The sequence below is a fragment of the Eubalaena glacialis genome, chromosome 11 (genome assembly GCF_028564815.1).
Source record: "Eubalaena glacialis isolate mEubGla1 chromosome 11, mEubGla1.1.hap2.+ XY, whole genome shotgun sequence".
NCBI lineage: Eukaryota > Metazoa > Chordata > Mammalia > Artiodactyla > Balaenidae > Eubalaena > Eubalaena glacialis.
The window spans coordinates 31,045,973-31,060,471 of NC_083726.1; the positions used below are offsets into that span (position 1 = coordinate 31,045,973).

Below are 14,499 nucleotides of genomic sequence, written 5' to 3' on the forward strand. Positions count from 1 at the left end.
GGCGGGACCCCAGGTAAAGGGCGCCCAAGTCCGCCTGCGGCAGACATCGCTCTCCTGCTTCCACATTTGCGGGAGCCGCCCGGACCCGCTCCGAAACAGCAGCTGTGACTGACGGAGTCACCGCCCCGCTTGCCCGACCCACCCCCTCCTCCCCCTCCGCCCCCCGCCCCGATACGTCATGGAAACACGGACGTCACAGCCTTTCAGCCAATCGCTGGCAGCGACAGGAGGAAAGGGGCGAACGGGAGGGGGCGGGGGCAGCGGCCGGCCAAGGCGCTCAGCGGAGGAAGAGAGGGAGGGGCGCGTGGAGGCGCGAGTCCCCCGCCCCTCACTCCGGCCACCCTTTCCCCACCGCGCGGCAAGTGCTAATCGCCGGGCGCGTGCTCGCCAGCCGGGGGCGCGCTCTCCGGGTCCTCCCCTTAAACGCCCTCTCCGCTCCGCTCAGCTCCCAGTGTCCGTCCGAGTCGCGCTTCCTCCCGCGCGCGCGCGCGCGCGCGCGCCTGCCCGCCCCCAGGCTCCCCGCGGGCCGCGTCACGTGACCGCGCCTAGCCAAGGCGGCAGCGGCGGCAGCGCGAGCTTCGGCGGCGGCGGCAGTGGCGGCAGTGGCAGCAGCTGCGCCGCCAGCGTGGAGCGGGAGGCGAGAGGGTGTGGAGAGAAGGGAGCGCCAGACCGGAACGGGTGAGTGTTCACCTCCCCTTGCCTCCCCCGGCAATCTTGCGGGCCACCCGGTGCAAGCGGGGCCCCTGCCCGAAGCTTCGCGCAGCCCCCTCGTGCTCCGCTGTCCGCTCTCCGGGGGCCGCGGGCCCCGCCCCGAGCGGGTCGGGCTGCGGTGCTCACGGAGGGGGCTGCACCCCGCCCGCCGCTGCCTTTGCGGACGGCGGCGTGAGGCCGGCGGAGCTGCCCGTGCTGAGAGCGGCGCGCCCTGTGTGCGGCTCTGCGGAGCTCAGGAGGCGGGTCCTGCGGGGACGCGGGCGGCCACTCGGCGGCAGCCGGGCTCTAGGCGGGGGCCGGCCGGGCGCCGCCTCCTCCTCCGCCGCCGCCGCCGCCTCCTCGCAGTGCAGCGTGAGTAGGGAGCCCCGGCTGGTGGACGCCGAACCTCTCGGCTCCGTGGCCACCTCATCCTCGAGGTGCAGCCGAACCTCCGCGTGGCGCCCCGAGTCCTGCGAGCCGCCTGCGGACGGGCTGAGGACCGAGCCCCCGTTCTCTGCGTTTCCCGCTGTCCTCACCGCCCCCTCCCCCGACCCTCCTGCAGCCTCCCCTTCCTTTCCCCTTCGGAAAATGGTTCCTGCTGCTGGGTGAGGTGAGTGGCGGCCGCCGCCCGTCCGCGGCGGGGGCGGCGGGACAGGTCACCTGCGGGGGAGGCCGGGCGGAACACGGAGGTGGGGGCGTCGCGGCGGGGCTCCTGACAGCTGGCTGCTCCGTGGACTGCGCGGATTCGGGAGAAGTTGGCGGGGGCGTTCCGGCGCCCCCTCGCAGGTTGTCTCCCGCCGCGCCCGCCCCGGCAGATCGTAAAGGTGAGCGGCTTCCTCGGCGTGCGCCTCAGCGCCGGGTCCGGCCGGGAGTCCCCGCCCAGGGCTCCAGGGACGGGGCTCGGTGGGACTTCGCGTCTAACCCCGCAGCTCTTCAGTTCTCCGAGCCGCCTCCGCCGCGCCATAGCCCATCCTGCGGCCGGCCGCCCCCGCTCCAGCGCCTGGTGACCTTGAGGGCAACGGTGCCCGGCACTTTTTCCCCGCGCCCCGGGAGGGTCACCCCTCTAATCCCCGGCTTCAGCCCCACTGGCGCTCCGCGGGCGGAGAGCGGGGCCGAGGTCGGCCCCCGGCTGGGGCTAGTTGATTGATGCGTGTCACACCGGACGGTGATTCCCCGGGAGTTGGAGAACCGTCTCGCCTTTATCCCGGCGTCTGTGGTCTGGCCCCCCAGGATGTTCTCGGTTGCTTCCGATTCGCGTTCTTAGACTTAGTTTAAAAGAAAGAGAGAAAGAAAAAAATCCTGCGTCCTCCACCCCCTTTTTGGAAGGGTCAGTAAGAGCCGCATTCCAGTTGCGGGGGTGGGGGTGTGTGCTCCCTTTATTCCATCCTGCTGGAGAATCCTGTGGCTTAGCTAGTTAGCGACCCCTGGTTCTGCGTCGCGGTCACTGGCCAGGTTGGTGTCTGTGCGCATTTCATTCACCAGTTTTCTGCTGGACTCGCAGCGCTGGGAGTGCTCGAATCCTGTGCGGTGCAGCGGTGCTTGGCGCGGAGGGGAGGGCAAGAGGTGCTCAGGAGGTCTTTAAACCTGCGGAAGGCTCGACCCTCCTCTGCACGCGTAATTTTGCCTTTCCTGGGGTTAGAGCGCAGCAGGCAGCCACCTTTGGCCGCTATGCATGCTACTTTTCTGGGTTTATTAATAATCTAATGGCTCCTGTTGGTATCGATTGCTGTTCATGATAAATTAGTTATATGGATTTTTTTTCATACGCGTGTAGGTATATGCTTATATCTGGACTGTCTGCCTTTCAACATGGAAGCCTTTGTTGTGTTTCACCTCCCCCCACCTGAGGACAGTCTTATTTTAAAATAAAGCTCTTGTTCAGCGTGGGTGTATTTTATAATAAAAGTACTTGTAAGGATCTGCTTTGTATGAGGCTCTCCTCGGGCAGAGGGTGTGTAACCCTTTGGATAGTGGCCCACGTGAGTGAATGAAGGGCCTTCACCACTTGTCCTGCTGCCAGCCTTCACCAGACTCCCTGTCCTTGTGTGTGGCAGAGGCGGATTGGGGGAATTAGAGGGATTGGAGGAGAATCTGCTTTTTGTACTTGAGCGTTTCATCTGGGTCCCCCTCCCCCTCTTTTTTTCTTTTTTGTCCTGGTGAGTTCAAATTTGAAGTAAATAGGAACATATTCCTTAAAGGGAGACTTTGAGAACTAGTATATGAAATGGGCTTCTTTAGCCATGATTTCCGGGGGCCGTTTTAGTTTCTGTGCTTTGCATGAATTGCTGTAATTAAGGGTGGATGTCTGTCCTGATTTTGGCTTGGGTGTAACTGCAAAGATCTTTGAAAAGTAAGTTATTTCCTACCATATAGTCTGCAAAAGTGAGTCACAATCGGGTGAGTTGAGGACAGAGCGCCACCTTTAATTTAAAATTACAGCATTTTCTTTTATTAAAATGGTGAAAATTCAGAGAACACCCTCTTGATTTTTGTTGCAGTTGTCATTACTGGCATCCCATTTAGATGTGTAAGGTGAAATTGTCTTCATTTTCCTGTATTCTGCAATTCGTCACTCTTAGGGGTGTTTCTGCAATTGTATGGGAAATCATGGTTTCTTCATTGAAGCTTGGGATTTAGTGTAGAACTCTGAGATGAAGTGAGAAACTAGATTTGATTTGTGCTTATGATAAAATAATAGGGGCAATGATAGTTTGGATCTACTTAGGAAAAGAAATAAGGAAAGTAATAGCTTCATTGTAAATAGATATTTAAAACTAGCCATTGCCACCAAATAAGAGTACCCACCAGCATGATAGTAGTTTTATAAATTTTTTTAGCTTCTGTGCTATAAAGAGATTCTAAAGTAAACATGCAAAATTATTAACCTTGTTTGAATAAGGTATAGTAATTTTTTTTTGTTTTTCCTCTTCCAACAGCTTGCCTTTTATGGTTTGACTGCAAATTTTACAATTAATTGTTTTTAAATAATAGAAATGAGGACTTCCAGCAGGAGTAGTTACCCTCAAAGTTATTGAAGACCATATTGGAAAAAGTGGTTTCTGTGCATGGCTCTTCTCAAATGTATCAATATCTTATATAAAAATGAATGGAGTTTTTAATGCTTAGAAAACAAGTGCTGTAGTGACAGCTAAATGGGTGAGATTTCCTTCCCTGACCACTTGGTCCCTCCTGTCCCCCTCCCTCACAAATCAAAAACTTGAGGTACACTATGTCTTTAGACACAGGATATCTTCTGATGATTGCGACTGCAGATGTAACATAAAGAAAAAAGGATTCAGCTTTCAAGTAATGAATAAATAAATGTGTGGATATTACTAAATATAGTTTTAATTGCAAACCACGAGATCGTTACCATTTCTATCTGCATTTAATTTTTAATTCACCACTTGTAGTTTCTTCATAGACTACTGTAAAGCATAAGCTATTGAGCTACAGATAGTTTTATTAAGTTAAAAAATCTGCTTGTGATGAAAGGTAGTTCATGCTTTTCGGTCTGGAATATGGCCCCAGGTTAAAGGACATCATTTGAGCAGCTAGGTTGATGTATGCAGAGTAATTATACATTGTTACGCGTATCTTGATAGAATCCTTGATTTGGGGGTTAAATTTACCAATTTCCTTTGTCTGACAGATATGTTAACTTCATTTTGGGTGCAGCATTCTCTTACCATGTGAATTGAGTTGTATAGGTCAACAGGTTTTAAGAGGAATGGCCAATTATAACTATTGACGGTCTTTTGCAATACTAACAAAAAAGTGTATTTGCCCCCTTTTTTTTTTCCTTATGTTTTTACACATACATGCAGTTGAAACTGGTCATTTCACTTTTTACTTCTGGAATTCTGTAATGAGTGAGAAAATTAAAGGAGTAAGGATCAGGAAGCAGAAAATTAAGTTTTTGCAGCTTGGCTAAGAGTATTTACTCACTCCGTTGGAGAGGAATAGTTATTTTCTAATAGGTGTCATGATATATATAGAAGGGTACGTGAGAGCAGCTTATTTTGGAATGTATAGAATCTGAGGTAACATTGAAGGAAAATGATACAATAGGTATGGGGATAATTTTCAAAAAAAAAACTTTAAAAGATTTGGTTTTTAGCTTTTACAGATATTTTATACACACACACATATACATTGTTGTCTTGTTAAAATTTTTTATTATGGAAATTGTCCAGCATGTGAAAGTAGAATAATATACTTAGTGACCAGTTTTGACAGTTATCAATTCATGGTGCATCTAATTTCATTTCTATTTTTACACAAGAAATAGATCTATTATAAATGGGGGCATAAGACAGATGACTGTATTAAATTCTTATGTTTTATATTTATAATTCATAGGATATATACAATAATGTACAATATCTAGTTGAATCTGAAAGGTCAGTTTTTATGTTTATTGTTTCTGTAATAGTCTGTTTTACAGCAGGCACCTAAAGATGGTGTCTCTCAAATTTTACTCTTAATGATAATGCCTTTGATTTATAAAATGCTTTACAGTATTTCAGAGTGTATTACATAGTATCCCTTTTGATTCTCACAATAAATCTGTGAAATTAGTAGATAGCTGTACCTTTCTTGTTTTTTAGGTAGGTAAAATGATTTGTCTAGGCCCTAAGGTCATATAATATAGCCAGCAGCTAGATTAGCCAGAACTGGACTCTAGATGCTTTCTAGTGTTTGCTTCATTGCTCTTTCCATTATACATGTCTATGTAAGTTTGTGAAAGTTATATAAGTTTATGAAAATCAGGTTCTGACCACAGTAAATTTAATAGTGGAATATAAACAGATTTGTTTGGGTTTAACTTATAAATTTAATCGTTGCTTGTATTTGGTATAATATAAGCAGTTCATACCGTGATTTGCTTAACAGCTGAGTAAATGAATTTAAACATATTTGAAATACTATATTTTTAATATTGTGGATAGGATTATTTTTAAGTTAGGAATTATGTTTACAAAGACTTGTTAGTCCTTGAAATGATTAGGGGTGTCTTAAATCTTGAGTTAAAAATAAAGTGGCCTGTACTAAAAGTTTCTTTTTTTAATGTCTGCTGTCATTTTTTCATGTATTTGGTTTTTTCCTGCCACAGCTTGTTACCTAAGTCTTTTTGAAATATTAATTCGGTATGTAATGAAATTTAGTTTTAAAAGGTCCCAAATGAGATTTTAGTTCTCGATATCCAAAACCTTGCTATAAAGCTCACAGGGAAGGCGGTGGTTCTGCAGAAAGTGTGCAGGAGGGTCACCTGGGGGAGTTACTGAAAGTGCAGACTCCTTGGCATTGCCCCTGCAAATCTGATTCAGCAGATGTGAGTGGGGCCCAGTAGTCAGCATTTTGAGAAACACTCACGTTGAGTTTGCATTTCGCTTAAAATTATATTACGTAGTAGAGATGCCTTTATAAATTAGAAAGACATCATTGATTTATTTGACTATGAACATAGTGCTTTCAAGTAGTTTTGACTATTGTAGCCAAGTTTGATTTGTGGACTTGGTGGTTTTTGTGACAATTGTAAGACTGGTAAATTGAAAATATTTTTTTATCTGTGTGCACTGTCTTCTTTCAGAAGATCCATCTACGGTTATTGAGTTACTTATTAAGCACTGTAAAAGTCCTAGATGGAAAATGTTCTTCTCCGTTTGTTTTCATGCCCCAGTGTCTGCCATTTCCAAATGACTTGAACATGGGGGCTTCTGTAAAAATAATGCATGCTGTGTCAGTACAGTACTGTATATTTATATACATATGATATGCTTTAGTCTAGCTCTTATTTTATGTTAGAAGGAAAGTCTTTGGATGTTCCTTCAAACTAAAAGGACATAAATTGGTGGGTAAGTAGTGGTCCTTATTAATTTCAGTTAACAAGTAGCTGTTCCTTCAAAAACAGCAGGTTAGTCCTTAATGATCTTTCAAGAGTATTAATAAGACTAATTGATAATTTACCATTCTGTGCATGAAAACAAAAGTTACTGCTGTTTTACTTAATGTTAAAGAACAGATTATATAGTTCAGCAGTCTACTGTAAGAGCCATTTGATGTAAACTGATCTGACTTTAACCATTTTATCTACTCTATGTGGATTACCTTCTATTTAAGACCAGATTTAAAATGCCATTGTTTTTGCTTCATTTATGACACTATAGTAAGTAGCCTGCATCTGTTTTTAAAATACATTTTATAATGAAATTAATTTCAAAGCAGGTCCATCTCAAGACTGTGCTGAACAATTTTTTGATCATTTGTTACAAAACCTTAGGCTTGTTCGCTGCGCTTTAGAATATATTTAGGAATCATGGGTTATAATTTACTAATGGTTGTGGAAATCTAAGCTCATAAAGATTTCTGGCAGAGAGATCCAGATAAACTGTGGGTAAACCTTTTACCATATTCTTTTAAAGCTATTTTTCATTAAAATTTTCCTAAATAACTGTGTTAATTATTCTAAACAGTATGCAGTGTTTTTAGTTACCTCTTTGGTAGGAGTATTATTTGGTATTTCTAAGTACAATAACTTCCAACAATGTGGTGTCTCAAAATCCAGGATACCTGGATTTGTATTAATATTTTCGTCACTTCGGCCTCTGGAGGAAAAAATAAGGATAGTTTTGAATGGACCAGTGCTTGCTTACATTGTGAAATCTGAGATGATACTCCCTAACTGTAAACTGGTATGACTATTATAAAGACTTGACAAATTTAGGACTAAAAGTTGTGTGTTCTGAAAAGTAGATCATAAAAAAGGATTTGTCTGTTTAAAAGATGCTTTTGAAATAACTTGATTATTAACAATGTGGATTTATTGTTCATTGTATTAACTCAGTGAGTTGGTTTGCTCCCAGAAGGATTCTAAGCAATCTTTTACTCTCAAAATTCTCAGATCTGCTGCTCTAATCTACCTTTGATATTTGTGCCAGAATTTTCTTGTTTTTAAGTAGTTTTGCTGCTGTCATTTCTTGACTAAAACGCTCAGTGGTTCCTCATTTTTCTCTTTATCAAGATGCAGCTTGACTCTGAAGGCTTTTTATAAAATAGCTCAGTATTCTAAAGTGCATTTTAGAACACTGATTCTAAGAAATATTAATAAGGGTTTTATGGAGGGAGAGGGGCAAAACCCAAATCAGAGATAGGCTGGTTTATGCAGTTTCCCATTTGGAACTTCTCCCATATTTTGCTCTGGTAATATGGACTGAATCTATCTAAATGTGTTTAGTGTTTTAAAAGCTCCCTTGTTTCACAGAATCCCTTTTAGTGGAGCACCCACTTGTTGCTTTTTTATATTACTTAACCAGGATCACTGCTTTGCACACCTCCGGGGGGTGCTGTTCGCAATGTGAATCACGTTTCTGGAGTTGAGAGCAGAGCTGCAGTACTATACTGCTGACTCCCCACTGCGGGACAGTCATGTCTGGCAGTCTCCTGCGTACACTCTTCTCATTCCTTTTGCTGTGACTTCATTATGATTTTCCTCTCACTTGATGGGACCCTTGATCTTGTCTGTCTAAATGTTCCCATCCTTCAAAACTCAGCATTCATCTACCTTTCGCAGTCATCACTCATTGACTTTCTTGTCTGAATTGCTGTACATTTGTAGTCTGGGTCATACAGTTCCCATCTATTATATATCCTTTTTGTCTTAGTAATTTCATTCAGATAAGAACATGAGTTCTTGAGGATATACAGAGTTTTATCCCATAAACGTTCAATCAGTATTTTTCTGGCGGATTGATTTAGGACTTAGACATTGTGTAACTTGTGTGAAGGTAAAGTGGAAAAAGTGGAGGAACTTTTCTTGGAGAATTTCTAAAGACTTTTTACCTTTGAAATTTTAGCTTTGCTCAGATGGATTCATAGGACAACCTGTTTTACTTCTGGAGGGCAGCCGCATTTCATAGACTGTTGCTAGGACAATAGAATTTAGCTTCTCCATAGGAAGTCATTTCCATTTCTTAACTGCAGTGTAGTAATTTGTCCATTTTAGACAAATTACAGTAGCTAAAATTTATGTCTTAAAATGACCAGTTTCACTTTTCTTTTAGCTCATGACATCTTTTCCTTTCATCAGCATTGATGTTCTTAAGATGTGCTTGTTGTATCTGTAATCCATTAGCATATTGCATGATGTAAAATGCCATAATTTGAAGCATATATTATGGTCTGAAATTTACAGTATGATACCCTTGTAGTTACTGTTTATCGATAGGAGTACTCTTGGAGCTAAGTTTTTAAATGTCTTTTTGCTGCAGGTTCTGATTTTCTGAGAGAGTTCTTCTTCATGCGTTGAGAGTGAACTGTTGGCCCATGACTTGGTGCATGATCACTGTAGGCATCAGGAAGATGTGTAGATATATGGTCTCTGTTAAAGTTTAAAACATAGCAATGTGGTTATTCTTCTAACTGCCTTCATTAGGTCAAGGCAGGAAAGCCTGTACCTGACTTTATCATTTCTGTTGAATGCTCATGTAGTACGTGGAGTCATAATTTCAAACATTTAAGCAATTAGTGATTTATATAGATTTGGCATGTAAGCTTTTGTAGTTTTAAATGCTTGAAAAAAGTTGCTCTCCATAGATTATTCACTTTCCAGTGTTTAGCACCGCTGAAACTGTACAGGTGTACTGATCTTGAGTGTTCTCCCAACCCTTTTACATTTTATAGACCTAACCCTTGGTAAGGTATTATAGAAGGAATTAATCATTGATCAAAAGAGGAGTGTAGGACTGTTTTAGTAGTGAAAAAAATAAAAAGAAAGCTGTGAAGGCAGACATCAGTGGAATCAGCAAAAGTGAAATGGGTTAGAGTATGATCTTTTCCTACTAGATTTTGACCTTTCCTATTGGGACAGACGTGGATGGCATTGGCATATACTCCATGCTGCCTTGCTTATACTTAGAGTTACGTGAAATTTGCAGTTCCTTTGCTATAATTCTGTCCTTTTTTCCTCTACTTATGCCCCAAATCAAGTGAGTGATGCTTTAACTACCATTTTTTGTTTGTTTAAAAAGTGAATCACAAACTTCAGGTACTTTACTTTGCACACTCCTGACAACTAGTACTGTGGTGGAGAACTGTTGAGTTAAAGGGCAAATATAGGGAGCTGAAAACAAGGAAGGTCAGTCAGTGAAATGGGAAAGAGATGATGGCAAAGTCCAGGAAAAGGATATCCTCCAGCATCAGACCCTCTGAATGTCGGGTATCAGAAAAACAAACACCAATCAGCCCTTTTTTGCATGAAGAGTGGATTTAGGATAAAATTTAAATTCACCTGCCTTTAAGCTTAAACTCCACTTTTTTAATATATATATTGAACACTGGAACTTACCTGATTCTCTTTTGCCACTGGATGCTCTTGCTACATCGTTCCTTTTGCCAGGAATGCCCACCTTTCTCAGAGACTGTATATCTGTATTTTATTGAAGTATAGTTGATTTACAGTGTCGTGTTAGTTTCAGGTGTAAAGCTCAGTGATTCAGGTGTATATATGATTGGATTTCAGATTCTTTCCCCTTATAGGTTATTACAAAATATTGAGTATAGTTCCCTGTGCTGTACAGTAGGTCCTTGAGCCTGTGTATCTTCATGGTATTCCTATGTGTGACTAGACCTAAAACTTCTGATTTGGGTTTTTAACTCTGTGATGTTGTCTTAAGATCTCTCCAGATTTAAATTTGAGTTTTATCGTTGCCACTAAAAAGCCAAGTGACCATGGGTAAATCACTTGGTTTCTTTGTTACCTCCCACAAAAGTACAAAATATAAAATCAAAGAATTTTATTAACTTGTCTTTCTTGGAAGTTTTGACTTTTAAAACAATATGTCCACAGTAGGTCTTCTTCTCCCTCCACCTTGTCCCAAATTTTCAACTGTTGAATTTATTTTTTAGGTTTACCATCTAATTTTGCCTTTAATTTATCATTTGGTGTTTCATCGATGAAATGCTGTTTCATTCATGAAGACAGTTTAGCTTTTCAATAAATCTATTTATCTAAGACTTCCATTAAAGAAGTGGCATATCAGTGGCATTTGACACCTGCTCCCTGTCAAAGTTTGCTAAAATGAGAGTGAGTGTGAGTTTACAGTATTTGTTAAGATCCGCAGCCACCTTCCCTCACTTTGCTTTCAGGATGCTGGCCAGAGTTGAAGTATCTTCTCTGAGAACTCTGACTAGCTCAAGGGAAAGGAACCACTAATCTGCTTTCTGTCATTATAGATTAATTTGAACTTTCTAAAGTCTGTATACATGGAATCATAAGGTATGTGTTCTTTTTTGGTCTGGCTTTCATTCAGCATAATTATTTTAAATTCATCCATGCTGCATATATTAATAGTTCAATTCTTATTATTGCTGGTAAAGATTTCATTGCATGGATATACCGCAGTTTGTTTATCCATTTACCCATGGATAGCCTTTTGGGTTCCAGTAACTTATGGTGTCTGTTCAGATCTTTTGTTCACTTTTTCATTAGGTTGTTTGTCTTATTACTGAGTTGTAGTTTCTTTATATTCTCTAAATAAAAGTACTTTGGGAAGCATTTGTGCTTGTGCTGGGGGTGGGAGGAGGAATGGTGTTTAAAGAGATTTATGTATCTAACACCTAAAACTGAAAAAGCAAGCAGGAGCACTGCAAGTATTATTTGTAGAAATGGAGTTAGGTATTAAAACGAAAGGTACCTGTTCCTTGTTGCCTGTGAATGGAAACTGGGATAAGGGGACTAAAAAAACTGCTGATATTTTTTAAAAGTCTTATAGACCTGTTTCTGTAAACAGACTTCATGCATGTATAAGTTTTGTCAAAACTAAAAATGAATACATGAGTGGAATAAGTTTATATCTGTGGATAAGCCAGATATGTCCCCTGTTCCGTTCTTGTGTCTGCGTGCAGTCTTGTGCAACTGAGATGCAGAATTCAGTATTACTTTGAATAAAAGAATCCATTTTTACTAAACCATAAGTGAGCAATGTGGACTTGACTGAAAACTTATTTAGGGGAGGTAGTCCACTTAAGTTCCTTGATTTCTCCCTCAAGTCTTCCTCCACTTTGCAAGTTCAAATTTCTCCCTCCTTTATTATGTAGAACAGTTGCTTGCCTTCTTTGGTTTCTTAGTTTCCCTTGGATTGTCCCTCACCATCAACACTACTCCACACGCACTCCAAGCAGCTCATAAAAACATATGAAGACATTTTTTTCTAAATTGTTACATGTAATCCTGTCCCTAGCTAAGAGTTTGGTATATGATTTCTTTATTTCTTCATCTGGGTAAGTATAGCATTTAATCCCATGAAATGTTGATTTGTGAGAGACTCTTTAATATGTTAAGGAGTACCCTTCTGTAGGTGCATCTTAACAATTAACCGTATTTTAAAATTCCACCCCCTTCACTAATTTCCTGTATTCCCTTTGAAGAATTTGATATTTGACAGAATTTCTTCCTCCTGCTCTTTCTTTGAAGGAAGAATCTCAGAGGGAGACAGTAGTCATCCCTTAAGAGATGCTGGAATTCAGAAAAGAAAAACAAAAACCTATGGTTCTTTTGTCAAACTGGCATGAAAAATAGACCAGCTATAAAACACACTAATTACTTGGATTAGATCAAGGAAATTTAAAAATATTTAATAAAATGAACACTGCTGTAGCTGCTTTCTACCTGCCAGATACTGTTTCAAGGAATTTACAGATATTAACCTGTTTAAATGAGTGGGTTCTGTGGAATTTGGGGGAGAGAGATTCTCTACCGAAAAAGATGAGAGGGGTTATTAATGGTTTTAAAAGGGAATCCTGGAATACAGTGACTTACATAACTTTTCTACCAATTTAAAATGTAACAATACTGATTGTATAATTTTTGGAAAATATAGAACAATGTAAAAATGAAACAAAATCACTATCTCTGAGAAATAGCCAGCTTTAACATTTTGATTTATTTTTGAACTTTAAAAAAATTTGTACGTCTGTTAACATGCTTGAGATAATGTAGGTATAATTGTGTGATTTTAAAAAGCTTTGTATTATTTTCTCCTGTCATCAGATTTTTTTCATCAACATCATTTTAATAAGTGTGATATTCCATCCCTGGCTAGTCACTTGTTAGTGGTTGTTTGGGTCTTAAGTTTTTCTCTTATGTTAAATAATCCTCTAGTGAACATCTTTTTTTTGTAGATTTTATCTTCATTTATGATTGTTTCCTTTGTAATTTCTGGGTTTAAAGGATTTCGGTAGTTTGTTATCTTTTGATTAACATTTTTTGCCAGGCTCGTTGCTGAGAGGCTAGTTAAGTATTTAGGATTCTTTGTCTTTTCCTGCTATGTGTACAGTTTGTGCCACTCAACTTCTAGGTCTTTGCTTTACTTTCTCAAATTCTCATAGCCCTCTTAAAAATTCATAATTTGTTGTTGTTTACATGTTTGACACCTCCACGAGATGTTCAGTTTGAGAGCAGGGACTGTTTATCTTTCTGTTACTCGTCTCTGGCACATGACTTTTACCTGTGATGTTCTTAATGACTCTTGAATGAGCCTCTTGTGTCTGGTCTTGAGCTTGAGTCCACTGACTTCAGACTCCAGTAAAATGCTTGTTTTGTCTCTCATTTTATTTTATTTTTTTAAAGTCTTTATGGAATTTGTTACAATATTGCTTCTGCTTTATGGTTTGGTTTCTTGGCCCCAAGGCATGTGGGATCCTAGCTCCCTGACCAGGGACCGAACCCGCACCCCCCGCATTGGAAGGCGAAGTCCCAACCACTGGATCGCCAGGAAAGTCCCTGTCTCTCTTTAGAAACTGTAATATGCTTGTGGTGAGACTTTATCACAAGGCACTTTTTCTTTTAACTTAAGCTGAAAATATGTCAGCTGAATCATACTATTGAAGATGAGAAATAGTTTGTTATAGCTGTGTTATATAAGTTTAATTCTTTTTGAAACAGTTCCACCATCCCTGCTTTTAAAGGATAAGATAAACTTTACTAAGTGGAGTAGAATACTAAGAAGAAGCCCTTAGAAATGGATGTTACTTTTATTATTATTTATTTCAAAATGCTGATAAAGTTTTCTAAAATGCTTCTTACAGATTAATACATCTTTTTTTTAACAGAGGAGAAAATTCTACAAAAGTTTGACATTAAGCTTTTAAGTGCAAGTGTATGTTGAATTAATCCAAAAAAGTAGAGGTTCTGTATTTGTATATGAAATAAAACTTTAGGTTTAGGAAGGTGTCCTAGCAGGCTCTTCCTATGACATTGTATCTGACTTTTTTTTAGTGCTCAGACTTTGAGTGGAAAACTTAAGATTTTGGATAAATAAATTCCTTCAAAAAATAGTTATGTGATCACTGTGCTAGACAGTAATAACTGTGACCTGCCAAGAAAGAGAGTCTGTTATGCAGAGCTTTCAGTCCGTCTCACTTGGTATGTCCAGCGTTCCTTCTTGGTTTCCTTTTTTGTGCGGTGATTCATCAGGTGCTGTATGCTTCCAAGGAACCAGTGTTAAGTGTATGCACATGTCTCCTTCCTAGTCTTTGATCTCTTCCTATAATGAATAGGGATATATTGTTTCCAGCTATTCTTTTTTTTTAGAGAATGACATTTTTTAAAAAATTTTTATTTATTCTTAATTAATTTATGTATTTATTTTTGGTTGCATTGGGTCTTCGTTGCGATGCGTGAGCTTCTTTCATTGCGGTGGCTTCTCTTGTTGCGGAGCACCGGCTCTAGGCACGTGGGCTTCAGTAGTTGTGGCTCGTGGACTCTAGAGCACAGGCTCAGTAGTTGTGGCGTATGGGCTTAGGTGCTCT

The 14,499-nt window shown here is 41.1% G+C and overlaps 1 protein-coding gene across 2 annotated transcripts in view; it reads left to right on the forward strand.

The window, feature by feature from the left end:
• The first annotated feature begins 553 nt into the window (after positions 1-553).
• Positions 554-14,499, forward strand: part of ATP2B1 (ATPase plasma membrane Ca2+ transporting 1) — a 136,630-nt gene continuing 122,684 nt past the window's right edge. Inside the window, exon 1 of one of the 2 annotated variants that reach the window (XM_061205850.1) lies at positions 554-678. The gene's annotated coding sequence lies outside the window, so the exon portion shown is untranslated. Of the gene's footprint in view, positions 679-1,043; positions 1,301-14,499 lie in introns of those variants that run through there. The other variant, XM_061205851.1, reaches the window with a different exon arrangement.